The 26267-nt window shown below is 41.8% G+C and overlaps 2 pseudogenes; one reads left to right on the top strand and one right to left on the bottom strand.

Annotated features, from left to right (window-relative positions):
• Positions 1 to 2485: 2485 nt before the first annotated feature.
• LOC115833820 lies at positions 2486 to 8641 on the bottom strand (annotated as a pseudogene).
• Positions 8489 to 26267, top strand: part of LOC100592423 — a 31477-nt pseudogene continuing 13698 nt past the window's right edge.

Here is a 26267-nt window from a genome sequence, read left to right as displayed (position 1 = left end):
TCCCTTCTCTGCCTCACCACGTTAACTCTAATCAACTCAAAAACTCACTTTAAACATTTACTGCTTCCAAGACTCTTTACTTCTAACCCAGCATTTGGTATGGCATTATTGGATGATAATATTTTTCCCATCTAAACAAAGAGCTTCCTGAGGGCAGGAGCTGTATCTTTTGTCTGTATATCCTCAACCCTAAAACAAATTGTGTATAAAGCAAGAATTTGCATGTAAAATATTCTTTAGTTTCTGTTTTACCGAAAGTTCAACCTCCAACATGCAACAAAAATTGCTATTAAACTCATACTGCCCATTCGAAAAAACTTTCCAACATTCATTTATTTAAAATCTATCTGTATTTAAATTTCCCAGATTGTAACTAAATCATCAGTTCGTAGGACTACTGAACTAAAATTAACAGGAATTCCTATCTGTATTCTTAAGTAACTCCATGGTTTTAAGTGTTTAAAACTGCCGATTATGCCAAAGCTCTACATACTTGAGACCGCACTGGAATAGTCCATAATACAACTGCAATTGGCAAAAAATGTTTAGAATTGCTATAATTCTAATTGAGAAAACTCTGCCTTAACGACTTACTGACCTAAGCACTGAATGATGAACAAGAGACACAAAATGCTGAGAGGCCATCCTCTACTTACTGAAGACTACTCACAGCAAATTTCTAAAGACGTCTGAATGGCAGTGAATAACTGATGGTAGAAAGGAAAATGTATTATTCTGTAACCTGATAGATACTACCAACAATATTCATTTTAATGTCTCGACCACAGAGATAAAAGACAGACTAGGCCAGGAATGGGGCTCACACCTGTAATCCTAGCATTTGGAGGCTGAGGCGGGTGAACCGCTTGAGCCAGAGTTTCAAGACCAGCCTGAGAAACATGGCAAAAACCTCATCTCTACTAAAAAAAAACTGAAGTTGGAGGCCATCTGAGCTTGGGGAGGTCGAGCTGCAGTGAGCTGTGATTGCACCACCGCGCTCCAGCCTGGGAAACAGAGTGAGACCCCATCTCAAAAAAAAAAAAAAAGTCAGATTAACGTTACTGGAAAGGAAAGATTTAAAGAAATCAGCACATATCCAACTCCAACTCTTCTAGAGCTACCTTAAGTTTCTGAGATATAAGAATTTACATATTACATTTCTGTATTCAGTGTTCTTAAGCAGGAGTGTATCCAGATTTTGAGAAAATTGTTGTTATTGTTGTTGTTGTCGTTGTTGTTGGTCTCATTATGTTGACCAGGCTAGACTCGAACTCCTGAGCTGAAGCAATCCTCCCACCTCAGCCTCCCTAGCAACTGGGACCACAGCCATGCACCACCATGCCTGCTTCAAGGAAACATTTTCAAATATACATATCCAGGCTTTATTAGACTTACTGTATCAAAATCTTCAGGAAAAAGCCTAGACTTGTTGATTATTTAAACACTTTCCTCAGGTTACTGGGATGCACAATTCTAGCTGAAAGCTAGTGTAATAGACAATTACTTCAGTCTCATTTCTCACCCACATGACCAATTCCCTTTCTCATTTGAAGATTTGGCCAAAAAGAGTAAGGAGGAGGAGAGAGACCCATTTGCTGAAAACACCACGATTGTTCCCAGTAAGAGAAGAACAGGGTCTAGTCAACTCAAAATCCAACTTGATCTTGTTACTTATTTATCTTCCACCTTCTCATCCAGACACTCTAGATTTGAAAGCAGAGCTGAGACTCTAATTGGCCATTTCTACCAGAATAGGATACTAAGTCAGTTAATTACTTGATATTCCCTCTGCTCAAGGGTTTCCCCTTACATTACACCAATTCACTGCCAATCTGGTTCCTCAGAGGCCTCCTAAAATTGATCTCTAGGCAGTTTACAACCCACTAACTCCCTCTCCCAAACTGAAAACTGTCATTCTCTAAAATTGAAGAGAACCTTGTCTCACCATACAAAGGAAACAAATGAATCAACAACAACAACACACACACACACAACCTCTTCACGGTCTTTTCCCTCTATTACCTAATTTCCAAATTGGCCCTGATATTTCGGATTGCTCTTTTTCCCTTTCCACTTCTGCCTCATGAGCAATCAGAAATATCTTAAGCCTTGCCACTGAGAGGTGCATCACCTCGTGTCTATTACTGCTTTTTAGGAACTTGCCAAAGGAGCAGGATCTCTATTCACTGAAACATGTTTAAGTTTTCTTGGAGTTTTCATGTAAAACCTGTTTCAGGGCAAATTTTGCCATTTTACATTCATTAGGGGGAAAAAATCCTAGGAGGGAAAAATTGAAAAATAGTAAGTATTACCTTTTATAAATTCAGTGTTTTCAAAAAAAGTATTTACCACAAGTGCATTTAAAAAAGCTGTACCCTCTAATGCTTCTTTGAAAGTTACAATATTTAAAATAAAATCTTAGATAATTAGTTCATTTCAAAATATTTTCATTCAGGTTATGCTTGAGCTTCCAAATACGGAAAACTGGCCCGTACACAGGTCAATGTTAAAATGAATGCATTTCAGTATTTTGAAGATAAAATTGGTAGATCTATACCTTGTTTCTTGATTCGATATCAGCACCGTATAAGAGCAGTGCTTTGGCCATTAATTTATCTTCGTTGTAGATAGCATAGTGCAGACTGGTATTTCCATACTCATCTGGAATAGTTGGATCAGTGCCATGTTCCAGCAACATTAATGCACATTCATCTTCCTGGCATTGTACGGCCTGTCAGTATTAGACCAAAAACAAATTACAAATCCTAGGAATTCAAAATAAACATTCCACAGCTTTCACCAACTACTTATATTTAAAGGAGAAAACTCATTTTTATGCTATGTATTGAAATCAAACCCACCTCACGCTGATATAGTTGGCTACTGCATACCTTTGTCAGAGCTGTCCTCTTTTTGTCATCAAGGACATTAAGTTCACATCGTCTGTCCAGCAGGAGTTTACTACTTCTGAATTCCCACTGGCAGAGGCCAGATGTAGAGCAGTCCTATGAGAGTGAGAAGACTTTTTAGGAAATTGTAGTGCACCAGCTACAGCCGTATCAATGATTTACGTAATTGCAAACACTGAATACCCTGCTATTACTCTGCCTTCAAAACAAACATTTAACTTTCCCATGAAAAAACCACACTATTTATTATCTCTCATTACTCGCTGTATTAATGAAAGAGCAGCCTATATGAATACAAAGAGCATAGCCCTTGGATGACATTCAACTTGGGCTGGAATCCTACTTGAAGCTCTGTCACTTCCTGGCTGTTGCTTAGCCTTCTGGGGTCTCAGTTTCCTCGTCAATAAAATAGGAATGAAAATAGTAGCTTTCTCACAGGAAACCACTGTAATTCTTAAATGAGACTCTGCACAAAAGATATAGAATAGTTCCTAACAACAGCTCAATAATTGTTAGATATTATAATTTTTACTAATACCACTAAAGAATTAAGTGAGATGATACAATTATACCTACACTTTCAGGTATGTTTTAAATATTGCAGGTAACATTGTATTTTAGTGATTCTAAGATGATCATTGTCTCCATGTTGTCTCCACTGAAATACCACTTACAATTCATGATTTACTATAATTGGTGGCATTTAAATAATTCTCTTATTGAGATATAAAATAATGGGGCATCATACAATCCCTGGTGCCTTACATTAAGTAGAATATGTTATAACAGGTCTGGGGCGGTTCCACTCAGATGACCAGCATTTAGATAAATTTTAGTTTTAAGTACTATGGAATAAGAGAGCTGAGGTGAAAACAACAACAAATTTCTAAAATAAACCAATTTTTACTTTGGTTTTCAATAAACTTTAAGCCAAAGAAAACTTGGAATTGAAATGCATAGCATGGGCTTATTTTTTTCAATACTTAGATTTATACAATGTATGTACATCAGATATTTCCAATGATTCATATTCGGATTCAAGACTTATAAATTTTCTCTTTTTACAAAGGATTTATGAAACTATTTGTGGAGCTTTTTTCAACTTTTACATTCAGGGGTACATGTGCAGGATGTGCAGGTTTGTTACATAGGTAAACGTGCACCAAGGGGGTTGGTTGTACAGACTATTTCATTACCCAGGTGTTAAGCCCAGTACCTGTTCGTTCTATTTCCTGCTTCTTTCCCTCCTCCCACCCTCCACCCTCTGATAGGCCCCAGTGTGTGTTGCTTCCCTCTAGGTATCTGCGTGTTCTCATCATGTAGCTCCCACCTATAAGTGAGAACATGCAGTATTGGGTTTTCTCTTCCTATGTTAGTTTTCTAAGGATAATGGCTTTCAACACCATCCATGTCCCTGCAAAGGACATGCTCTCGTTCCTTCTTTCATGGCTGCATAGTATTCCATGCTGTGTATGTACCACATTTTAGTACTTAAAACAACTAAAACAGTCTTTACCCAAGACTTATAAATTTTCAAAAGGGCAGTTAAGGGTTGCCTTTTACTATTTTCTACCTTCAGAAATGCTTCTGTTTGAAAGGAGGGAGGAAAAGCTTCAATTGAGATTAAGTCCTAATGCCCCAATTTTAAATCTCTCAGCTTGCTTAAGCCTAGCAGGTAAACATGAAGTTTTCAAAGATGGAAGGATCCTGAGAGATAGTAGAATATGCCTGCCCCATAATAGGTGTCTGGCTTATGTCTGATGACTAAATGGATTGAAAAAATGGAAGAACACAGCTTGGGAGTTCAATATTTTTAAAGAAAACTCCTGTAAAGTAGGGCAATACATGTGCAATAGTAATAATCTTTTATATTTGCTATTTTAATTTTCATAAATATATAACTCAAGTAAAATGATTAATTCATACTTTTTACATGTTAATCTATATATAATGAAAAGGTAATTATGTAATAAAATGTATATACAATAAAATCTACAGGAACAGGTAAACACAATCCCTTTACTTCTGAAGAGGGTAAAAGTTCACAGAAGATACCTAACCACAGAAATAAAAATAAATAATAGAATGTGAGAAATTATTTGCATCTATGCAAGAAGCATATTCCTTCTCTTCCCAAGGATTATTTCATTACTAATGAACCTTAACTAAAACTTCAGATGTTCACTGCAGAAACCACAGATAAGAGAAAGGGAAAAACTTCACTTACAAATCCCCAGAAACAAGTTTGATTATATTTTCTACATATTTTCAGCTAACACAAGAGCAGATTCTGTTCGTGTATATGTGTAACAAACTGGTTTTTTTCTCACTTGATATAGCAAAGTACATCTTTGCATGTCGACATATCTCTGTATCTACTGACATCCTCAATAGTTACATATTATTCCATCCTATGGATGCACTGAAATTTGTTCATGAAATCTTTATATGGGTTCTTCTAAACACACTGCTATTTTAAACAATACTAAGAAAAACAGACATCTATTTGGTAAAGATATTTCAGTATAATGGAATTGATGAGTAAAAAGCATAACATTTTTAAAATGTGATTCTTACCACTAAAGTGTCTGTTTGAAAACCTGCAGCAATTTAAACTTTAAACAAGTATATAAGTACCACTGTTCTTCATCCTCACAAACTTTGTGGATAGAAAACAGTATTTCTTTTTTTTTTTTTTTTTGAGATGGAGTCTCACTCTGTCACCCATGCTGGAATGTAGTGGCATGATCTCGGCTCACTGCAACCTCCACCTCCCTGGTTCAAGCAATTCTCTTGCTTCAGCCTCCTGAGTAGCTGAGATTACAGGTGTGTGCCACCATGCCCAGCTAATTTTTTGTATTTTTAGTAGAGATGGGAGCTCACCACACTGGCGAGGCTGGTCTCAAACTCCTGACTTCATGATCCACCTGCCTCAGCCTCCTAAAGTGCTGGGATAACAGGCTAAGCCACTGCACCCGGCCTTTCATTCCTCCTCTAACTTAAATAGAAAACAGTATTTCATTCCTCTTCTAACTTAATTCCTTCTTCTACCAGGAACGCTATCTTTTCCTATGCGCATAGGTCACTGGTAGATATGCAAAAAAGTACTTTGCCCAATTTTAAAATGTGCTTATTTTATTATATCTGCATATATAGGCCAGGCACGGTGGCTCACGCCTGTAACCCCAGCACTTCAGGAAGCCAAGATGGGTGGATCACGAGGACAGGAGTTCAAGACCAGCCTGGCCAAGATGGTGAAACCCCATCTCTACTAAAAATACAAAACAATTAGCCAGGCGTGGTGGCAGGTGCCTGTAATCCCAGCCACTCAGTAGGCTGAAGCAGAGAATTGCTTGAACCTAGGAGGCAGAGGTGGCAGTGAGCCAAGATTGCACCACTGCACTCCAGCCTGGGCAACAGAGAGAGACTCCATCAAAAAAATATATAAATAGGCATTTGTGTTTTCTTCTGGTATGTTTCTCTTTTCAAATATTTAAAATTTTTAATCTATACTCTTATTTTTGTGATATAAACATCTAGATAGTTTTCTCCAAAAATGAATTATGAACAATCCATCTTTTTTAAATAATAAAAAACATCACCATTATCAAGTGCTAAATTCTTACATATATTTGGGTATTTCTAAATTTCCTATTCTGTTTTATTCATTGATGTCTTTTCAGCCGTTAGTAAACAATTTGTGGAAATAAATAACATGCACATTTTGATATCTGGAAAAGCAAGCCTTTTACCATTCTGTTACAAAAAAAATTATCACAATAATAAAAGACAGCATGTGGAATTTAAAAACGCTAAAACTGCTATTTTTATTTGGCTTAGGTGAAAGTGATAAATAGAAAAAGCTCACATCTTTTTTTTTTTTTTTTGAGACGGAGTCTCGCTCTGTCTCCCAGGCTGGAGTGCAGTGGCGCTATCTTGGCTCACTGCAAGCTCCGCGTCCCAGTTTCACGCCATTCTCCTGCCTCAGCCTCCTGGGTAGCTGGGACTGCAGGCACCTGCCACCGCGCCTAACTAATTTTTTTATATTTTTTAGTAGAGACGGGGTTTCACCATGTTAGCCAGGATGGTCTCGATCTCCTGACCTCGTGATCCGCCCACCTAGGCCTCGCAAAGTGCTGGGATTACAGGCATGAGCCACCCCGCCAGCCAAAAAGCTCACATCTTAAGAAAATTCGATCTTCCTATTCGAGCACAGGAACCATCTTCCCATTTCAGTTTCCTTCTAAGGTTCCTCAGTAAAGAACATATTTACACAGTGTACATTTATATAAAACCCATACTGGATTTTATTTGAAGAATATTTAGCCCTGAAGTTGATGTGTTATGGGGCTTCCTTCTTAGTTCTCAATATACACTTTTCTATAACGTATAGAACATTGTTTTAAAATCTGTAGATTAAAAATAATCTGCTGCATCAACAATTTTGCGAGTTAAATCACTTTAAAACAGTCTATTAGTGTTCTACGAGGAAAATTATAATTTGATTGGAAATCAGCTAAAGTTTTGTTTTTGCGTTGCAGCTCATAAAGGGGCCTGGGCCCTGACCTCTCTGAGGTTTCCACATCCAGGGTGGTGTGAGGCCTGCGGAGGCGAGAAAGCCAGGTCCCCTTCCTCCCCCGCCAGGAGGGTATGTCCCCATCATCCCCCCACGTCCCACCTCCTCCCAGCCCAGGCCTGGTTACCTCTTTTGCTTGTCCTTCTCGTTCACGTCAGTGTCCCTGAGCATGACGATGAGATCCTTTCTGGGGACTTTACCCCACCAGGCAGCTTTGTGGAGCTTGTCCAGATCTTCTCGATGGACGTGGTACCTGGGCTCCATGAAGGCGCTGTCATCGTAGTCTCCCCAAGCGCCCACGTTGCTTCTGAGTGTCTTCACAGAGGACTCATCGTGGTCTCCAGAAGCGCCCACGTTGCTTCTGAGCGTCTTCACAGCGGAGTCATCGTGGTCTCCAGAAGCGCCCACGTTGCTTCTGAGCGTCTTCACAGCGGAGTCATCGTGGTCTCCAGAAGCGCCCAGGTTGCTTCTGAGCGTCTTCATAGCGGAGTCATCGTGGTCTCCAGAAGCGCCCACGTTGCTCTTGCCTCTCCCCCTGCAGCAGGGGAAGCAATGGCAGCACCACTTGCCCATCTTGCTTCTGAGCGTCTTCATAGCAGAGTCGTCGTGGTCTCCAGAAGTGCTCACGTTGCTCTTGCCTCTCCCCCTGCAGCAGGGGAAGCAGTGGCAGCACCACTTGCCCATCTTGCTTCTGAGACCAAATGGCTTCTTCACAGAGGAGGCAGCCGGCATTGAACCAACCTCAGCCACCATCTGCTTTTAACAGCCAGGAGAGGCCAGTAGTAGCGAGCAGATCGCGTCTACCAACCAGTTTCACCAACTAGCAGGTAACTCCGGGTTTCCAATCTGTTTGAAAAGTCAATCCCAGCCAAAACCTGCCAACCCCAGCAGGGGAGGCCAGCCCACCCCACTCAGGGAAAACCCACACCCACCCAGGGTGACCCCACGCCCACCCCAGGAAGGGCCACCCCCCCCCAAGAAAACACCCGGCCCACCCAAGGGAATGCCAAACCCAGCAGAGAAAAGATCAAGCCCAGTAAAAGAACGTGAGAGAGGAAACGTCAACCCAAGGAGAAACCGTCAATCCAAGGAGGAAAGGTCAATCCAAGGGGAAACCGTCAATCCAAGGAGGAAAGGTCAATCCAAGCGACCAACGCAAAGCCAAGCCGCTACAGGCCAGCAAGCCGCACGGCGGCGGTGCGGTGCAACACGCCAGCCAAACCGTTACGCACGTGCAGCGTGCGCGTGCAAGCCGTTACAGGCCAGCCAAGCCGTTACACACGTGCGGCACGCGCGTGCAGTTACACGCCAGCCAAACCATTATGCGCGCGCGGCGTGCACGTGCAAGCCATTACAAGCCAGCCAAGCCGCTGCTGCGCTTGCGGCGTGCGCGTGCGCGTGCGCGTGCGCGTGCGCGTGCGGCGTGCACATCTCAGGTGGCGTCAGTGCACGTGGCACAGACAGTGGCCGATGCGTGCAACCCGCGTAAGTCTTGGCGCCACGAATGTCACTGACAGCTTGGTGTTCCCGGCAAACTTCCTGGGAGTCAGCCGAGCTTTCAAGCCATTGAGAAGCCTGTGGTGAAAAAACCTCTTGAAGCAGGACTGGGGCTAAGCGGCTGGAACTTGAGGATGCTGACAGCCTCCTCTGAAGAAAGCCCCCAGGACACTCCTGGCGGTGCTGTTGTGCATGGCAGCTGCTGCAGCTCGGAGCACGGGCCGGCGGAGCTGGCTACAAATGGTCTCGAAATCACGGAGCATGTTCTCACTCATAGGTGGGAACTGAACAATGAGAACACACGACACAGGAAGGGGAACATCACACACCGGGGCCTGTTGTGGGGTGGGGGGAGGGATAGCATTCGGAGATATACCTAATGCTAAATGAGTTAATGGGTGCAGCACACCAACATGGCACATGTATACATATGTAACAAACCTGCACGTTGTACACATGTACCCTAAAAATTAAAGTATAATAAAAAAAAATCATGGAGCACAAGACGCCAGAGCCCAGCGCCTGCCTGAGGTGCCTTCGACACCTGCTCCTCTTTGCTCCGCACCCAGAACACGAGGCCATCAGCGAGGAGGCATTTGGGGCCACAGGATCGCACTCAGCTCCTGTCCCGGTGCCCCCTGCCTGTCCAAGCCAGGGCCAACACCTGGCCTGGGGGGCTCTGCTCCACTGGCATGCAATAGGGTCAAGGTCAGGACGTTGTGTCCAGGCCAGCAAGAGGGGCTTGGAGGAGCACCTACCACTGATGGGGAGATGCAGAAAGGCAACCCCATGTGCAGATCCTGGGAACAGGACACTGAGCCTCCCTGGTGCTGGCCTCTCAGCTGGACCACCTCGACCATCCTACCGGGACCCTTCTGCTGCGAAGCTTTACGCAGCCAGGCTGCTTCACCCAAACCACAGGTGCTTTGGTGTGGGAGGAAAAATGGATTCTGAGCCTGGACACCAACCTGCTCTTACCAAAAGAAGTAGAGGGGAAGCCGATCACAAGTGCAAAAAAAAAAAAAAAAAGTATATTTTGTAACTGAAGTCTTGCCTGGATATGCAGGGTTAAGCTAAAGCTCCTCTTGCTTGATACTAAATTAAATTTTGAATGAAACGAAAAGAAGACATACACACTAAATTTCCTTGTTCCTCTGTGATCCCGAGCCAGGAAGCAAAAGGAAGCCTGGCCTCCTGGACTCTCTCCCCAGCTGGGGGCTGAGGAGTTTCCTCCAGGGTCACAGGGAGCAGCTGGGCTCAGTGGGGCCAGGCTGCCCTTCCTTCCTACATGGGCATCCTCAAACCTTCCATTGCCCCATACAGAGTGCCATGATCCGGGTTCAAATCCCAGCTCCCGCACTCGCCACCTGTGTTACCTGGCAAATGCCTTACCCCCAAGCACTTGCTGTCTGTGTCGTTCCTGACAGGAGGGATGGGAGTGGTGGCCCTGGCATGAAGCACCGTAACAGTCAAACACAAGCAGGAGCACACAGACACCTGGGTGGGGGACTGCCCTTCTGGGGGTGCTCACCAAAGAGCACCTACCCAATTGCCCAACTGGCCTTGCACGTCTCAGCACTTATTAGGCACCTGACTATGGGAAATCCCTGAACAAAGCCCTGACCTGCCCTGGGGAATGTGACCAGGGCGATGCACCAGGAAGGACAGTCTGGGGTGCTTGGCATGAATGAGGATAGGCTGGGGAAATGCCAATTTCTTCCCACCAGCTCTGCATCCCAGGGCACCCTCAGTGGACAGAGAACCCAGAGATGCCACAAGGCTTGAGCTGCATCCTAACCATCCTGAGTTCCAGCCCAGCCATGGCCCAGGCCCGAGGGTACTTTGGGTGCTAAGTTGGGATGACAATGGGCCAGGTGACACTCCTGTGTTCCAGGATCTGGTCAAGAAGGTGGTACCCTGTCACTGCCTGGCTCCATCTGGTCCCAGTGGAACATGAAGGGCAGGAAGCCTCCAGCACCCACCCTCTGGGCCACCAACGCCCAGGTCCACAGTGTGGCCACCTGAGTCAGCACCACCTGCTTTGGGGACCAGAGCATGAAGGCCCAGATACGAGGAGCATAGTGCAGCAGTGGATGCAGGTGGGCAGGATGTGCTGTGCGGATCCAAGGAGCCCCTCTCTGGAGGCTTGGGCATAACCTCTCCATCTTATTGACACAATATTTTACCTCTTTGTAGGATAGATACAAATACTTGTTACATGCATAAAACGTGTAATCTGGTTACTTTGAATATTTACTCATAATAATGTTAGTCACCACAGCCTGCTGTCAGACATTACAGCTTATTTCTTCTAACTGTAGGTTTGTACCCAATAGCCAACCTCTCTTCATTCTCCCTTCCACATACCCAGTCTTCCCGGCCTCTGGTACTGCCATTGTATTCTCTGTGTCCATGGGATCAAGTTTTTTTAGCTCCCACGTGAGTGAGAACCTGCACAACTCCAGAATAGTTATTAAAATCGGGAATTACTGTTATTTTTTGAGATGGGCTGTCACTCAGGCTGGAACGCAGTGGTGCAATCTTGTATAACTGCAGCCTCAACCTCCCAGGCTCAAGCAGTCCTCCCACCTCAGCCTTCTGAGTAGCTGGGACTACAGGGGTGTGCTACCATGACTGGCCAAGTTCTGCATTTTCGGTAGAGATGAGGGGTCTCACCATGTTGCCCAGGCTGGTCTCCCACTCCTGGCCTCAAGCTATCCTCCGGCCTCAGGCTCCCAAAGTGCTAGGATTACAAGCCTGAGCCACCATACCTGGCCTGATCCCAGTTTTAGAAAAACTCTGTAGCTAAATTTAGATGAAAATATATGAGTATGTTCGGTGATTGCTTTCACATTTTCTAAACTGCTTTTTTATATCATTGAGAGTCTTCCATAAATGTACTTTGGTTTGAAGTATTTTCTTGAAGTCAGACATATTTAGCTGTGACCTGGAACAGTTCTTCTTACAGCATCCCCTCCCTGCAAACTGCAGATCCTGAGGTCAGTGGCCGTTGACTCTATGTTCTTCCCTGGATCCAGACCCTAACTCAGGGGATGGTGGTACCGCCTCCTGCCCGGCTCTTGGCTGCCTGCACTGCTGGTCATGAGTGAGAGGATGGCCTGCCCCAGATGAGTGTCAAGCGTGTATGTTAGTGTGCTTTTGCTGCATTTCTTGTGTCTTGCTTTTGTCATCTTTCTCCCTTTCCTCCCTGAGGCCTGCACAGGGCAGCTGTGCTACCCACCTCTGAATATGGGGTGAGCTGTGGCCCAGGCCTGGGTACCTGCTGGGACCTCCCAGGAGATGTGTGGGAGCAGACACCAGGTGGGCTCAGACACTCTAATGGGCACTTGTGCCTTGTTCTGTCCCTGTCATTTGAGGCCTTTTTGGCCAATGGGAAAGCAGACCCCTCTGGCAGAAAAAGGTCCACTTTGCCACAGGCTGGGGTGGCAACTCTGCCTGCAGGTTGGACCCGTCGGTCTCATCGTGAACCCCCACGGGCAACTGGCACTGGGAGAAGTAGAGAATGTGTGGGTTCTGCCTGCTGTCTTCGCGTGTGGAGACAGGGTCCTGCCAACCGGTCTCCTGGAGGGGGCGCTGCCTCCTGTGGGTGCCATGTGTGCCAGAATCCAAGCATGGGTGTACACGGGGGCTGAGCCCACTCACAACCCAGGACAGAGTTGCTTGGCTGTTTTGGGGCTGGGAGATCTCCAAAAGCCTACCAGACCCAGCATCATCAGTGGCTCTACCACTCTCAATGCCTTGGTCTTTCTGCTTTTTTGGCTGTCACATTGGCACATTTCTTGGTGCCACCAAAACAACTCAAAATAATCTCTTTTCAGTCATGCCTGAATAACATTAACTGGCTTCAGGTTTCCTGAAAACAGAGCAGGTGAAAATCCAGAAAAAAGGCCTACTTGTTTTCTTCCTCTGATGGTCCAGCCTGTCTTCAACCACAGGACTCCACGCTGGCCTGGGGTCTGAGTCTCCTGGATTAGTCACTGTCTAGCTTTGATCAAAACTATGAGCAACTGAAGCAGAATATCAACGTGGAAAATGCTCTGGGTTGTCCCCATGTTGGGAAATTATTGTCCAACAAATGAGTAGCTGTCCAAAGCAGTGCAAGGCAACTAGTGTGCCTTGGAGCTTGTCAGAGGAAGCGTTCAAGAGTGCTTTCTGTCTCATTCAGCAAGTCTCACTTCTTTTTTATGTTCTAAAATCAGAACATAGAATCACGGGCCAGGCTTGCAAGAAGCAAACATTAACTTCTATCCACATGTACTTAGCCAGGGCTCATTTGGATGGCCATATGTAGCATCAAAGAGGCTGCAAAAGAGTGTAATGGTGTGATTAGTAGAAAGAGAAGATATGTTTGTTGTTCTTCACCCCATGCATACTAAGGATGTTTTTAGAAAAAAAAAAAAAACTTTTTTTGCTCAAGCACAGTTTATGCAACAAAATGTGATTCAGAATCTAATTTCACAAAATAAATCCAGAGGAGAGACTTGAGGGAAAAGGGTAAAGATGTAACTCAATAAAGTCCATAACATCACAGAATAGGGTGATGGTGATGGTTTCTAACCTTGAGAATGTAAGTGGATTCTTCAGTTTCTAAAATTCATTTATCAGTTCTTGAACCCAAGAAATCAGAATAGATCATAACAGAAAGAAATGACCTAGCTTTCACCTAGACAAGTTAGAAAATGCAGAAGTAGCCTGGCAGAACTACAACCATCTGACCTTTGACAAAACCACAGAAATAATAAATAAAGAAAAGGCTCACTATGCGACGAATGGCACTGGGATACATGACTAGCCATGTGCAGAAGAATTAACACTGCAGCCCTGCTTCTCATCATATGGAAAATTAACTCAAGATCAACCAAAGATTGAAATAGAAGACTTCAAATGTGAAAGTCCTAAGAGACAACCTATCAAACACCTTTCTCAACATAGGCTTTTGCAAACCACTTAGACAATTAGTACCCAAAAGAAATGCAACAAAAAACCAAAAGTACAAGTCTGGCCTAAGAAACTACAGACCTGCTGCACAGCAAAGCGACTGCCAACACAGTAAACACACAGCCTACATGATGGGAGAAAATGTTCCCAAACCAAGCATCTGACCAAGTTCTAACAGCCAGAATCTAGAAGACCTTACCTAAATCAAGAAGCAGAAAAATAACCCAAGTAAAAAATGGGCAAATGACACAAACACACTAGTCAAAACAAGACCTAAAAAAGACCAAAAGACACGAGAAAATGCTCAACATCACTAATCATCAGAGATGAGGTACTGGTGCCATCACACACCAGTCAGAATGGCCATTTGTCCAAACACAAAACATATTTGTGTAGCAGTAGATAAAAGCGAACACGGCTACACTCTTGGGGTAATGCGAACTAGGTCTCAAACTGCGGAGAGCAGTTTCAAGATTTCTCAACAACAACAAAGAGGGAAAGCAAGCAGAGCTACCCTTCCACCCAGCAATCCAACCCTCTTTGGATTGCTTTGACCCAGCAATCCAATACGATCTTTGGTTGTATCTACCCAAGGGAAAAATACATGTGTCTATCAAAAAGACAGACATCTGCAAGTTCACAGGAGTGCTACTCACAGGAATAAAGACGTGGACCTGACCTAGATGCCCACCAACAGAAAATCAGGTGTGATACCTATGCACCACAGAATACTAAGAAGCCACCAAGGAAAATCAAACACAGAAACAAAATCATGCCCTCAGCAGCAACATAGATGGAACTGCAGGCCACTCTGCTAAGCGAACTCAGGCAAGAACAAAAGACCGAACACCGCAGGTTTTCACTTACAGGCAGAAACTCAATACTGAATACACATGAACATAAAGATGAAATCAACAGATGCTGGGTACTACCAGACAAAAAAAGGAGGGAGACAGGAAGCCTTGGAGGAAGAATGATCCAACAGGTGCTGTGTTCACCACCTGGGTGATGGGTATGTTAGGACCTCAAGCATCAAAAGTCTGCTGTATAGCCATGTAGTGAAATGAACCTGCAGGCGTACACCCCTCGATCACAATAAAAGTAGCTATCATTTTAGAAAACCCAGCTTTGGAAACAGAAATAGAAATAGAAAAAAAGGAAGAAAATACAAGAAAACACACAAAACAAAAAAAGCCTACAGTGGCCCAATCCATCCATTAGCGGCATGAACACTGAAAGATAACCAAATGGACACAACGAAGGAGCCAAATAATCAACCCACAATTATAAACACTGAACCCATGGGATTCTTGCTTTTCCCCTAAAAGCACACCAAAGGCACAATGGTTGAAGAAACTGGGGGGTCACGTGCAAAGGACTGAAATAAACCCTTCCCTTACACAAGAGACAAAAAGCGATACAAAATCCACTGAATACCAAAGGGCAATTGTGAAACCAAAACCTCCAAGGAAAACACATAGGGTGTGTGTCTACTGTGGGGAAACTTGAACCTGTGCACCTAAACTACAAACAGAAAACACACAGGACTCAAATACCCATAGACCATACAATGGCTTCACCATCTCGCTTTTCTTCTCAAAGGGACACAGAAATCACCGCTAAGAAAAGTGAATGTGTCCATGTGAGACTAAGGACAACTTCAGAGCTTCACACAGCTTCAACACTGGAGAGAAAACAGTGAACCCTACAGAAGACATCCCACAGACTGAGAGAAAATTATGGAAAACTGTGGATCTAGAAGGGCTTCTTATCTAACATATTCAAGAAACTAATGGTCCTAAGTGGACAAAAACACAAAAACCAATACACACGCTAAAAATGCCCAAAAGACTGGCAGAGGCATTTCTGAAAAAACCTGAAACAGACTCTCAGGTAATAGAAAAGTCTCTCCACATCAGGAGAGTTTCTCCCCAGAGAACGAGTATGACCAGAAAGAGCAATAAAACTTTTTGAAGATAAGGGCAGTGCAGATTTGCAGACAGAGGAACTATTACATACTACTGTTTTGAATGCAAACTCGTATACCCACTGTGAGACAGCTGGAGGTTTCTGAAACAATTAATGACACAACCACCAGTTCCTCTAGCCATCCCAACACTGGGTATACCTGCAAAGCCAAGGAAACCTACCTCAAGGAGGTATCTCCCTTCCCATGTTTCATGAAGTACTCTGGACAATAACCAAGGTGGGGAATCAACCTACTTGTCTTTCTACAGATGAAAAAATGCAGGAATTGAAGGATATATACACAATGGTACACTCTTCAGCCATCAAACTTCTGGACATCAGTTCACTACCAGCAAGATGGAGAAACCTGGAGGACATTAAGTTAAAAAACAAGAGCCAGGCAGAGGAAGACAAACACAAATACTGCCAATCTCATACAGTAGCAATGTCAACAGTGGGTACCAGAGGCTCGGGGGAGGATTGGAAATGGCTACAAAGGGATGCTCAGGTGAGACGTGGGTACTCTGGTGTTCTACAGCACAGCATTGTGACTAGGCTTAACAATATCGTAGCATAATACTCAATATTGCTGGAAAGGATTTGGAATGCTCTCTCCCTCAAGAAATCCTCACTGTAGCATGAAACAGAGATGCTATGTCCTGCAGTTTCATTGATTCATGTAAAAAGGTCCGTCGCACCCTTCAAATAAAAACATATACCATGTGCTATTGTTGTTTTCCAAATAGGATCACAACACACTACTAAAAATCCCGTGGGACAATGCAATGCCCCGCATTCCCAAAGCAGTTCCTACACATACAAAGTCGGTGGAGCACCATCACACTCTTCCACTTTAAACTACTTCCCAAAGCTTTAGTTAGCCAAGCGATTCGTGATAGGCATTAACAGAGAAACACAGGCCAACGAACACAGTGAGGGTGTGTCCAGCAGCAAACTCAAATGAAGGTCTCAGTTAATTTAGAAAGTTTATTATGCCAAGGTTGAGAACACACTCGTGACACAGCCTCAGGGTCATGACGACACATGACCAAGGTGGTCAGGGCACAGCTTGGTTTTATACATTTTAGGGAGACATGAGACATCAATCAATATATGTAAAAAGTACATTGCTTTGGTCTAGAAAGGTGTGACAACTTGAAGCGAACTCAGGAAGACTGGAAGCAGGGAGGGAGCTTCCAGGTCACAGATCACTGATACACAAATGGTTACATTCTTCTGAGTTTCTGATTCATCTCCAATCAGATATGCATCTATCTCAGGGAGCAGAAGGGTGACTTTGAATAGAATGGGAGGCAGGTTGGCCCTAAGCAGTTTCCAGCCTGAGTTTTCCTGAGTGATTTCAGGGATCCAAGATATTTTCCTTTCACATTTCCCCCCTTTTCTTTTTAAAAAATCGTTTGGAAAAAGCATTTTACAAGCAAATGAGTCTCTGGTCTTGGGTTTCATCTGATCTCTCATGGCTAGGAGAGTTTATTCCTAGATAGGTAGGTCCCAAAACCTCATTTTTTAGCAAGTTGTGAAGTCTCACATCCTGTGAAGTTAAAATAGGGGGGAGGAAGGGAGAAAACAACAACAACAACAAAAGAACAACCCTGGAAAAATCAATGTAAGCCACATTACTCTGCAGTCCATACCTCAGTAGGCAGGTATGAAAGTGGCTTATGTATGTAAATAGGTTGTTGTTATTTTCTTCTGAAGTTTAAGTTGTCTGGCTTCAGTTCGCAGGGTTTTAAGAAAGCACAGCTTAGTTTTCAGTGACTCCACGTTAGGAATAATTGAAAAAAAAATTGAAAACATTAAAGACTTGTGGCCAAGAAAAATTAGAATTCGGTCCCAATTGTAGAAAATAATAAAAATTGAGAAAACATTAGGCAAGACTAGAATCTAAAAACAGGTCTACTGTAGTTTTGAAACATAATTTTTTCTCTGCAGTTTTCCATTTTTACTAAAGATAAATCATGTTAGAACTGATTTGCTTTATTATTCTTGGCCTAATTATTTGCATACAGTGCAACAATAATTATTTTTTACACAGGCTTTTAAATTGGCTTTGATGGAACTTTGTTCCATGGGAGGAATCTTAGACAAGACTTTTTCCTTCCTGTGTCCATGAGTTCTCATTGTTCAATTCCCACCTATGAGTGAAACATGCGGTGTTTGGTTTTTTGTCCTTGCGATAGTTTACTGGAAAATGATGTTTTCCAGTTTCATCCATGTCCCTACAAAGGACACGAACTCATCATTTTTTATGGCTGCATAGTATTCCATGGTGTATATGTGCCACATTTCTTAATCCAGTCTATCGTTGTTGGACATTTGGGTTGGTTCCAACTCTTTGCTACTGTGAATAGTGCCGCAATAAAACATACGTGTGGCATGTCTTTATAGCAGCATGATTTATAGTCCTTTGGGTATATACCCAGTAATGGATGGCTGGGTCAAATGGTATTTCTAGTTCGAGATCCCTGAGGAATCGCCACACTGACTTCCACAATGGTTGAACTAGTTTACAGTCCCACCAACAGTGTAAAAGTGTTCCTATTTCTCCACATCCTCTCCAGCACCTGTTGTTTCCTGATTTTTTAATGATGGCTTTAAAGCCAAGCCCAGCCATGGATTTCTGCCATCAAATACCTATGATTTCAGTGAATTTCCTCTCCTCTTGAGGTTCCAAGATAAACCTGGGGCTTCTGCACCTGTCAGAAAGTGACATTCTTTATTTACCACAGGTCAGAAACCCTGTACAGGGACTGTGTACACAAAACATGAGGCCAGTTTTTCCAATGGCTTTATTGGCTTCTGTAAGTCAGATTTGATTCCTTGAAGGAAAGCACACCATTTCAGTCAAACCCTTGATAAAATAACCAAATTCTCCAACTGTCCTATTGCAAAATAAAACAGATTTTTATTGCACTTACGCAAATAACTATATTGCCATAAATTAAGAATACCCCCCATTTCCAAATTCTGGAGAAATTAGGTAGAGAAAAACAAATATGCTCCAAATTTTGTTCACAGGAATATACTTTATTGTTAAAAGCTGCAACTAACTTAAAGTTTTCTTAACTCTGAAAAACAAAGTATCCGCAATGTTTTAAGCAAAAAAGCAAAGATTACTTCAGTTTTCTATTGGTTCAGTTATTTCAGTTAGCTCCTGTTCTGTTTGATAGTCATAAACATTTCAGCTCTCCATAAGAGTTCCAAAATTTTTTGCTTTATTCCAATGTAACAATTTCCAAAATTATCAGAAAACCTGAATTTAAGTGCACCTGTTAGAGTCCTACAGCTGATTATAAACCCACCTTATAAAGAGGGTTTGAAACAAGACAAGACAACTGTCTGTGGATGAAAAAAAAGTAAAGGCAGCCGTAGTTAAAAGATACAATTGACAAGTGAATTTGTTACCTCCGTGGCACACGATAATTTTAACATAACAATTATGATTATTATGAATAATGTACACTAAGTTATATCAGAATTACAGGAGTTTCCCATCATTTTGGAACACACACCAATAACATACTTATACAAATGGATATGAAAGAAAGCCAAACACCATTTCTTATTTGACAATACTTCCTGTATAAATTTTATACCAGATAAGCCAAATTATGTCATTTTTAGACTTTAGAGAAACTAATGTTCTATTTAGGATAGAAAAAGACACAATATATAAATTTGATTTTGGAAACTGTCAAATATAAAATGTTTAAAACACTTGATATTAAAAAAGAGGACTACAGGTCATTGTAAAGTCATTTATTTAACCAAAGTGATAATTCAAGGATTTTTTTTAAAGTGAAAACCTTCATCCTTTGAGACAGGAGACTTAATTTTCTAAACAAGAAGCCCTAATAAAAACAGCATGAAGCCAATTACATTTGTTTTTAAAAATTTTCTAAACAATCTATAAAATGTAATCTTGATTATAAAATATAACTTCCATAAGCCTTTTATAACCTGTACTAAGGAGTTGGTAAATGCTTCAAGAAAACCTTGTTAATCTGACACAGGCGTCCATTTACTGGTTTTGCATCAGTGTGCCTTTGACATTAATAATTAATGTATAGAGAAACTGAACCAACTTTATCTTTCAAAATCGGCCCTTACATTCTTATGCTCCCACCTCTTTTACAATAGTCCCTGGGTCTTGAGGCGTTGAATAGCTTTCATTTCTTGCCCTGTGTCTCAGGAATGCAGCATTTATTTAAATTGGCGTCTTCTATCAGGCCTGAAGATGAGGCTTTAATTGCAGTGGATGTTTAGCAGGACTTGGTTTTCATTTTTAGACATAGGAGTTAAAAAGCCCTGTAACTCAGTGTTGCAAGGATTTTGAAAGCATGTACAGGAAGATGCATGGATGTAATAACCTCAATTTTTAAAAATCTCAGTTTTTTTCCTAAGTAAACCAAAATTCAATGTGACAACTTTATTATAGAAAAGTTTTTGGATTTTTTAAATATGTAAATCCTTATTGTGACTTACACTGTTCATGACATGGTCAGACTTTCTGATTTGTTCTGAACATCCCTTCTTTTTAAACAACCAGTTATTTTATTTTAGGACTAAACTTACTATACAGGATTCTTTCTTGTATCATAGTATTTCTCTTTAAGCTCTTTTTACCTAAAAAACTACCTCTTTATAATTTTCTTTACTTTTTTTATTTCCTGGTTCCTTTTACCTTGTTTTATACATAACTTTAAATAAGCTTTGAATTAGACAAAACTTGTTCATCTTTTTTTTTTTTTTTAGAAAAAAACACTTTTTTAGCAAGAATGTTTTCCTACAATATATGTTTATTGGAAAATACCCAAATAATGAAATATCTGTTATTTAACTTAACTTTATATTCTAAATTATGACCAGTTTGTCTACAAGTATTTATCCCATTACATTTACCTATTTTAATTGTTTACCTAGATTATTTATGAAATCTGTGATAGTCATGATTTAAAGTTATGAAACCGCCATTGCAAAATTATAACTGGGACAGTGAAAAAAGATTTGGCCTAACTGGCTCCGTCTTGCTCATAACCTCCAAACCGTCCTTGTTCATTCCTCCACATAGGCCGAACTGACACTGGGAGGAAACTGGTTTATAGTTTAGCTTTGAAACAAAGGCAGTCACAGTCCTTTCCTTATTGTCTGTGGACTAGACTGCCAAACGCCACAGAATTAGAAGTGCTGGTAATCTTACTAAATTCAACATGCAGCTGTTTTTATTAAACTCCTATCAATGTCTTACTTATTAAAAATTACACAAGTAAAGATCATTCTGTTTTGGGCTGGGTTTATACTTTTGAAACCCCAATGCCAAATTTTGACACCTTATAGTATTTGGCAGGAATATGTATGAAATTTGTTGATAACTAAAGGTAAACAAAAATGTATGCTGCCAATTTTTAAGATATTTCTAATATTATTTTACCAATAATTTTAAAGCTAGCTTATTAAAGATTTTGCTTAAGTTACATAAAGTTGAAAAAGCATTTGACAAGTCTTTCTTAGTATCTAACTTAAGTGCTTTTATTTTTCTTTAAGCCAATTAACTAGAGCTTTTATATATTTTTAGTAGTTTAACATTCTGCACACAATACATAAATACATCTAAAAATCTATCAGGCATATCTATGGAAGTACTGAAACCACCTTTGCAAAACTGTAACTAAGGAAATTATGACACTGAAAGAAATCAGACTTAACCGACTATCTTGCTTCAACCCTTAAGCTGTCCTTGCTCTTTCCTTGGTGTAAGCTCAACTAACTTTGAGAAGGAATTTAGTTCATGGTTTGACTCTGAAAGCAGATTGATAACAGCCGTTTTCTGAAAAGAATCCCTTCTTGCCTGGGGAGCAGTCTGCCTTTGCAGGACTAACATATTAGCTACAAGATTAGAATGTACAGTTTAGAGGTCATGCAGTCTCCGGCTCCGAAAGTCTGAACCTCCCCAAACTGCTCCTGCAGGTAACATCACATCACTCCTGGAAAACCTAAGATCAGGGCTTGACATGTGACATCACATCACTCCTGTAAAACCTAAGATCAGGGCTTGACATGTGACATCACATCACTCCTGGAAAACCTCAGATCAGGGCTTGACATGTGTTGCAGACCCTGCCCAGGCCGGTAATCTGGCCCAACCAGTTGTGCCGTCATACCCACGAATAGAAGACAGCAAGAAAACCTCATTTCGACCCCCTATGATTCCATCTCCAACCTGACTACTAATCAGCACTCCCCACTTCCCAAGCCCCTACCCACCAAAGATCTTTAAAAACTCTGATATCCCCGAATGCTTGGGGAGACCGATTTGAGTAATAAACTTTGGTCTGTCACACAGCCAGCTCTGCGTGAGTTACTCCTTCTCCACTGCAATTCCTCTATCTTGATAAATCGGTTCTCTCTAGGCAGAGGGCAAGGTGAACGCATTGGGCTGTCACAGTACATTCTATAGATTTAAAGACCTCCCCCTTTTTTTCTGTCTTAGACTTTCAGATTCTTGATAACTTGTTTCACAACCCTAGGCAGCTGTCAACTAAACAGCCTTAAATCTGAACGTTAAGGGAAACAACTCAGGTGAAAATCAAATAGCAAAATTTACTTCATAAAGCACAGAAAGAGTCTGTGCTGCTAGAGGGAGACACTAATATTTTTCTTTGAGCCAAATTAAACATAAAATTAAACTACACTCTTCCTTAAAAACCCAAGAGTAGCCTCTGTTGCAATAACTACTTTAGTCAAGAAAAATCAGGTGAAAACAGAATAGTATTTTCTCAACTGAGAAAAAAAAGAAAAAAAAAAAACACATTTGCTCAACAACAACAAAAAGACAAGGTCTTAGGAGAGTCAAAAAAACAAAAAAACCAAAACCATGAAGGTCTTCCAAATACAAACACACACACATGCACACACATCTGGATGTTACCCTTTTAATTAAGCTGACTTTTACACAATTGTGCTCCTTTAAACAAAACTCTTAATCTTATTACCGTATTTCAGCGAGGACAAAATGCTGCTAAACTAACAATGGTCACACAAATCATATGATTTCTGAGCACTCTAACACCGGCTGGTTGTTAAACGTTAACTTTATTCTTGAAAAGGAATTTGCAAGACAGAATCCAAAACTGGTTTCTTACCTAGTGATGGGTCTCAGGCTGTAAACTGCTCTCTACTATCCTAGAAGCAGAAACAAACAAAACAAATTTGCCTATTAGAAAAAGTGAGCTCAAACTCCATAAAGTACCTGCCTGCCAACATCATGGAGGTATGAAAACTTGTCTTGTTGGACGCAAGTAAAACTCTAGATCTTGGCCAAAGTTTTAGGAGATGAGGGATTCTCTGGAGGGGGTGCTCTCAGACCTCAGCAAATTGTCCTATTGGTTTGGGTCATAAAGTGGGCTCACACTGGTCCCAAGCACTGACAGGAGATTTGCCAAAGGTCAGGGGCATCTCCACTCAGAATCCCCCTGTGGTTACCAAAAGGTGAACCCAGAAAATCTGAAACAGGTCTCAGTTAATTTAGAAAGCTTATTTTGCCAAGGTTGAGGACACACTCATGACAAAGCCTCAGAAAGTCATGAAAACATGTGCCCAAGGTGGTCAGGGCACAGCTTTGTTTTATACATTGTATGGAGACATAAGACAACAATCAATACATGTTAAGAAGTACATAGGTTCGTTCTGGAAAGGTGGAACAACTTTAAGCAAAGGCAGGAAGACTAGAAGCAGGGAGGGAGCTTCAAGGTCACGGATAAGTGATACACAAATAATTACATTATTTAGAGTTTTTGGTTAGCTTCTCCAAAGGAGGCAATCAGATATGCATCTATCTCAGTGAGCAGAGGGCTGACTTTGAATAGAATGGGAGGCAGGTTGGCCCTAAGCAGTTTCCAGCCTGGGTTTTCCTTAGTGATTTTAGGGGACCAAGATATTTTCCTTTCACAACACAACAGAAAGCACATGTTTGGAAAGAACCACAAGTCACCCTGGGAAGGGAGAGTCTGTCCAATACAGTGTTGGGGGAACTGGATATCCCTAGGCAAAATAACACAGGGTCCTTATTGTGCGAAATTCGCAACAATTCATTAAACATGAATGAAAGACCTATACCCATAACTCGATAAAGTCACTAAGAAGAAAGCATATAGTGTGCAGATACCAGGGTCAACTTGGATCTATGCTCATGGTTTGCAAAAATGAAAACAAAAAAATGAAGACAAAAAAGAATACAAACAAGCAACAACCAAAACTCCCTGGCAACAGATTGATAAGCTAGTGAATTTCTTTAACTTCATCAGTCACCAACGTAAGGGAAAACCAGAACACTGCACACACCTGAAACTGCATCAGACTACATGACTTGTGGGCAAGAAAGAATGAAAAACACGAATGAATGAAAAGAAAGAAACATCCAAAGATGATAAGAAGCGTTTGGAGAAAAACACAGCTGATGAGGCATTTTTTGGAAAACGTGTAAGTAACTAACATTATTAACTAGCAAAAAACACCAGAAAACAGAAATTAATTACCAAACCAAAACTGGATAAAGAAACCAAAGAGGCTTTTCTGCAAAGAACACATAAAACTGAAAACAAGCATGCTTGTTAACACCTGGTTAACATCACTAATCATGGCAAAAATGAAAATCAGAACAAGACTCAGATACTGTGTTTCTCTTGGTGGAATGAGTATTACAAAGACCTTCGTGTATCTTAAAAGAAGCTGCTCTGAATTTCCAGGGAAGTGAGCTTTCTTATCCACATCTGTTAACAGGTAAATTAGTATGCACACTACAGAGGCCACCTGGAGGTTCCTCAGACAACTAAAATTACAACTACCATTTCACTGAGCTGTGCTGCTACTGGAATCATATGAAATCAGTACACAGAAGACACAGCTGCCTTCCCACGCTGACTGTGGATCCAGTCGCAATAGCCAAGATAAGGAATCAACCTACCTGTCCACCCACAGAGGATGAGATCCAGAAACTGCAGTATCCAGTCACAACCAGATACTCTTCAGCCAGACACGGGTACTGAAATCAGGTCATCCGTGGCAACACTGTGGAACCTGGAGAACATTATGTTAAATGAAACACACTAGGCAGAGAAAGACAAACCTCGCATCATCTCACTCATGAGGAATCTAGGAAACTTTATCTCACACAGACCTACAAAGCACCATCGTGCTTGCCAGGGTTGGAACAGAAGGCTGGGCATGGGTGGGCATAGGAAACAGGTACCAAGTGACACATTGCGTAAGAGGAATGAAACCTGCTGTTCTATTCCTCAGCAGGATGATTAGCGAAAACTTTACCAAAGTGTAGTTTTCAAGACAGCCAGAAAGGAGGGTTCTCGCTCTCCTCACTCAAAGACATGAAAACTCTACAAGGCAAAAAATGACGCTAAATACCCTGATTTCATCCCTATATGATGCATGCATGGAACCAAATGTCCCACTCTACCGTCTAGTTGTACATCTTTAGGACAGGGCTAATTTTGTTTCTTAAAAACAACATAAAGCAACAATGCTAAAATTCCCGTGGGACCACAAAACGCCCTGAAACTCCAAAGCCATGCCGAAACACCAAAGGTCAGATGGACAAAAGGCTCACTATGCAATGAAGGGCCCTGGGCTAGGTGGCTAGCCACATGCAGATGAACAACACTGGAGCCTTAACTCTCATTAGATGCAAAAACTAACCCAAGATGAATGGGAGATTTCAGCAGAAGACCTCAAACTATGAATGCCCTACAAGGAAACCTAGGACGTATCTTTCTCAATACGGGCTTTGGAAAAGCATTTAAACAAAAAGCAACAGCAAGAAAAACCAATAGGACAAGCTAGGCCTAAGAAACAATAATACTGCCAGATAGCGAAATAAATCACCGGCACAGTAAACACACAGGCTACAGGATGGGAGACAATGTTCCCAAACTATGCTTCTCACCAAGGTCTGATAGCCAGACTCTTAACATGACCTTAAAAAAATCAAGAGGCAGAAAAACAAACCATTCAAACAATGGGTAGAGAACATGAACACACACCTCAACGTTACTCATCATCAGAGAAATGCAACTCTCACGCACACTGAGATACCATCTCACACCGGTCAGAATGGCCATTTGTCCTGAGTCCAAGCATTCACATGCTGGCAAGGCAGTGGAGGAAAGCAAACACTGCTACACTCTTGGTGGGAATAAAAACGTTCTCACACTATGAGAAGTGGTTTGGAGGTTCCTCAAAGAACTTAACTACTACCATCCAAACGAGCAATCGCATAACTGGGTATCTACACAAAGGAAAATAAATCATAAATCCTCCTTTCAAAA

The sequence above is a fragment of the Nomascus leucogenys genome, unplaced genomic scaffold, assembly GCF_006542625.1.
Source record: "Nomascus leucogenys isolate Asia unplaced genomic scaffold, Asia_NLE_v1 001269F_44721_qpd_obj, whole genome shotgun sequence".
Lineage (NCBI taxonomy): Eukaryota > Metazoa > Chordata > Mammalia > Primates > Hylobatidae > Nomascus > Nomascus leucogenys.
Note: the sequence above shows the minus strand (reverse complement) of the source record. Positions and strands in the feature narration are given on the sequence as shown.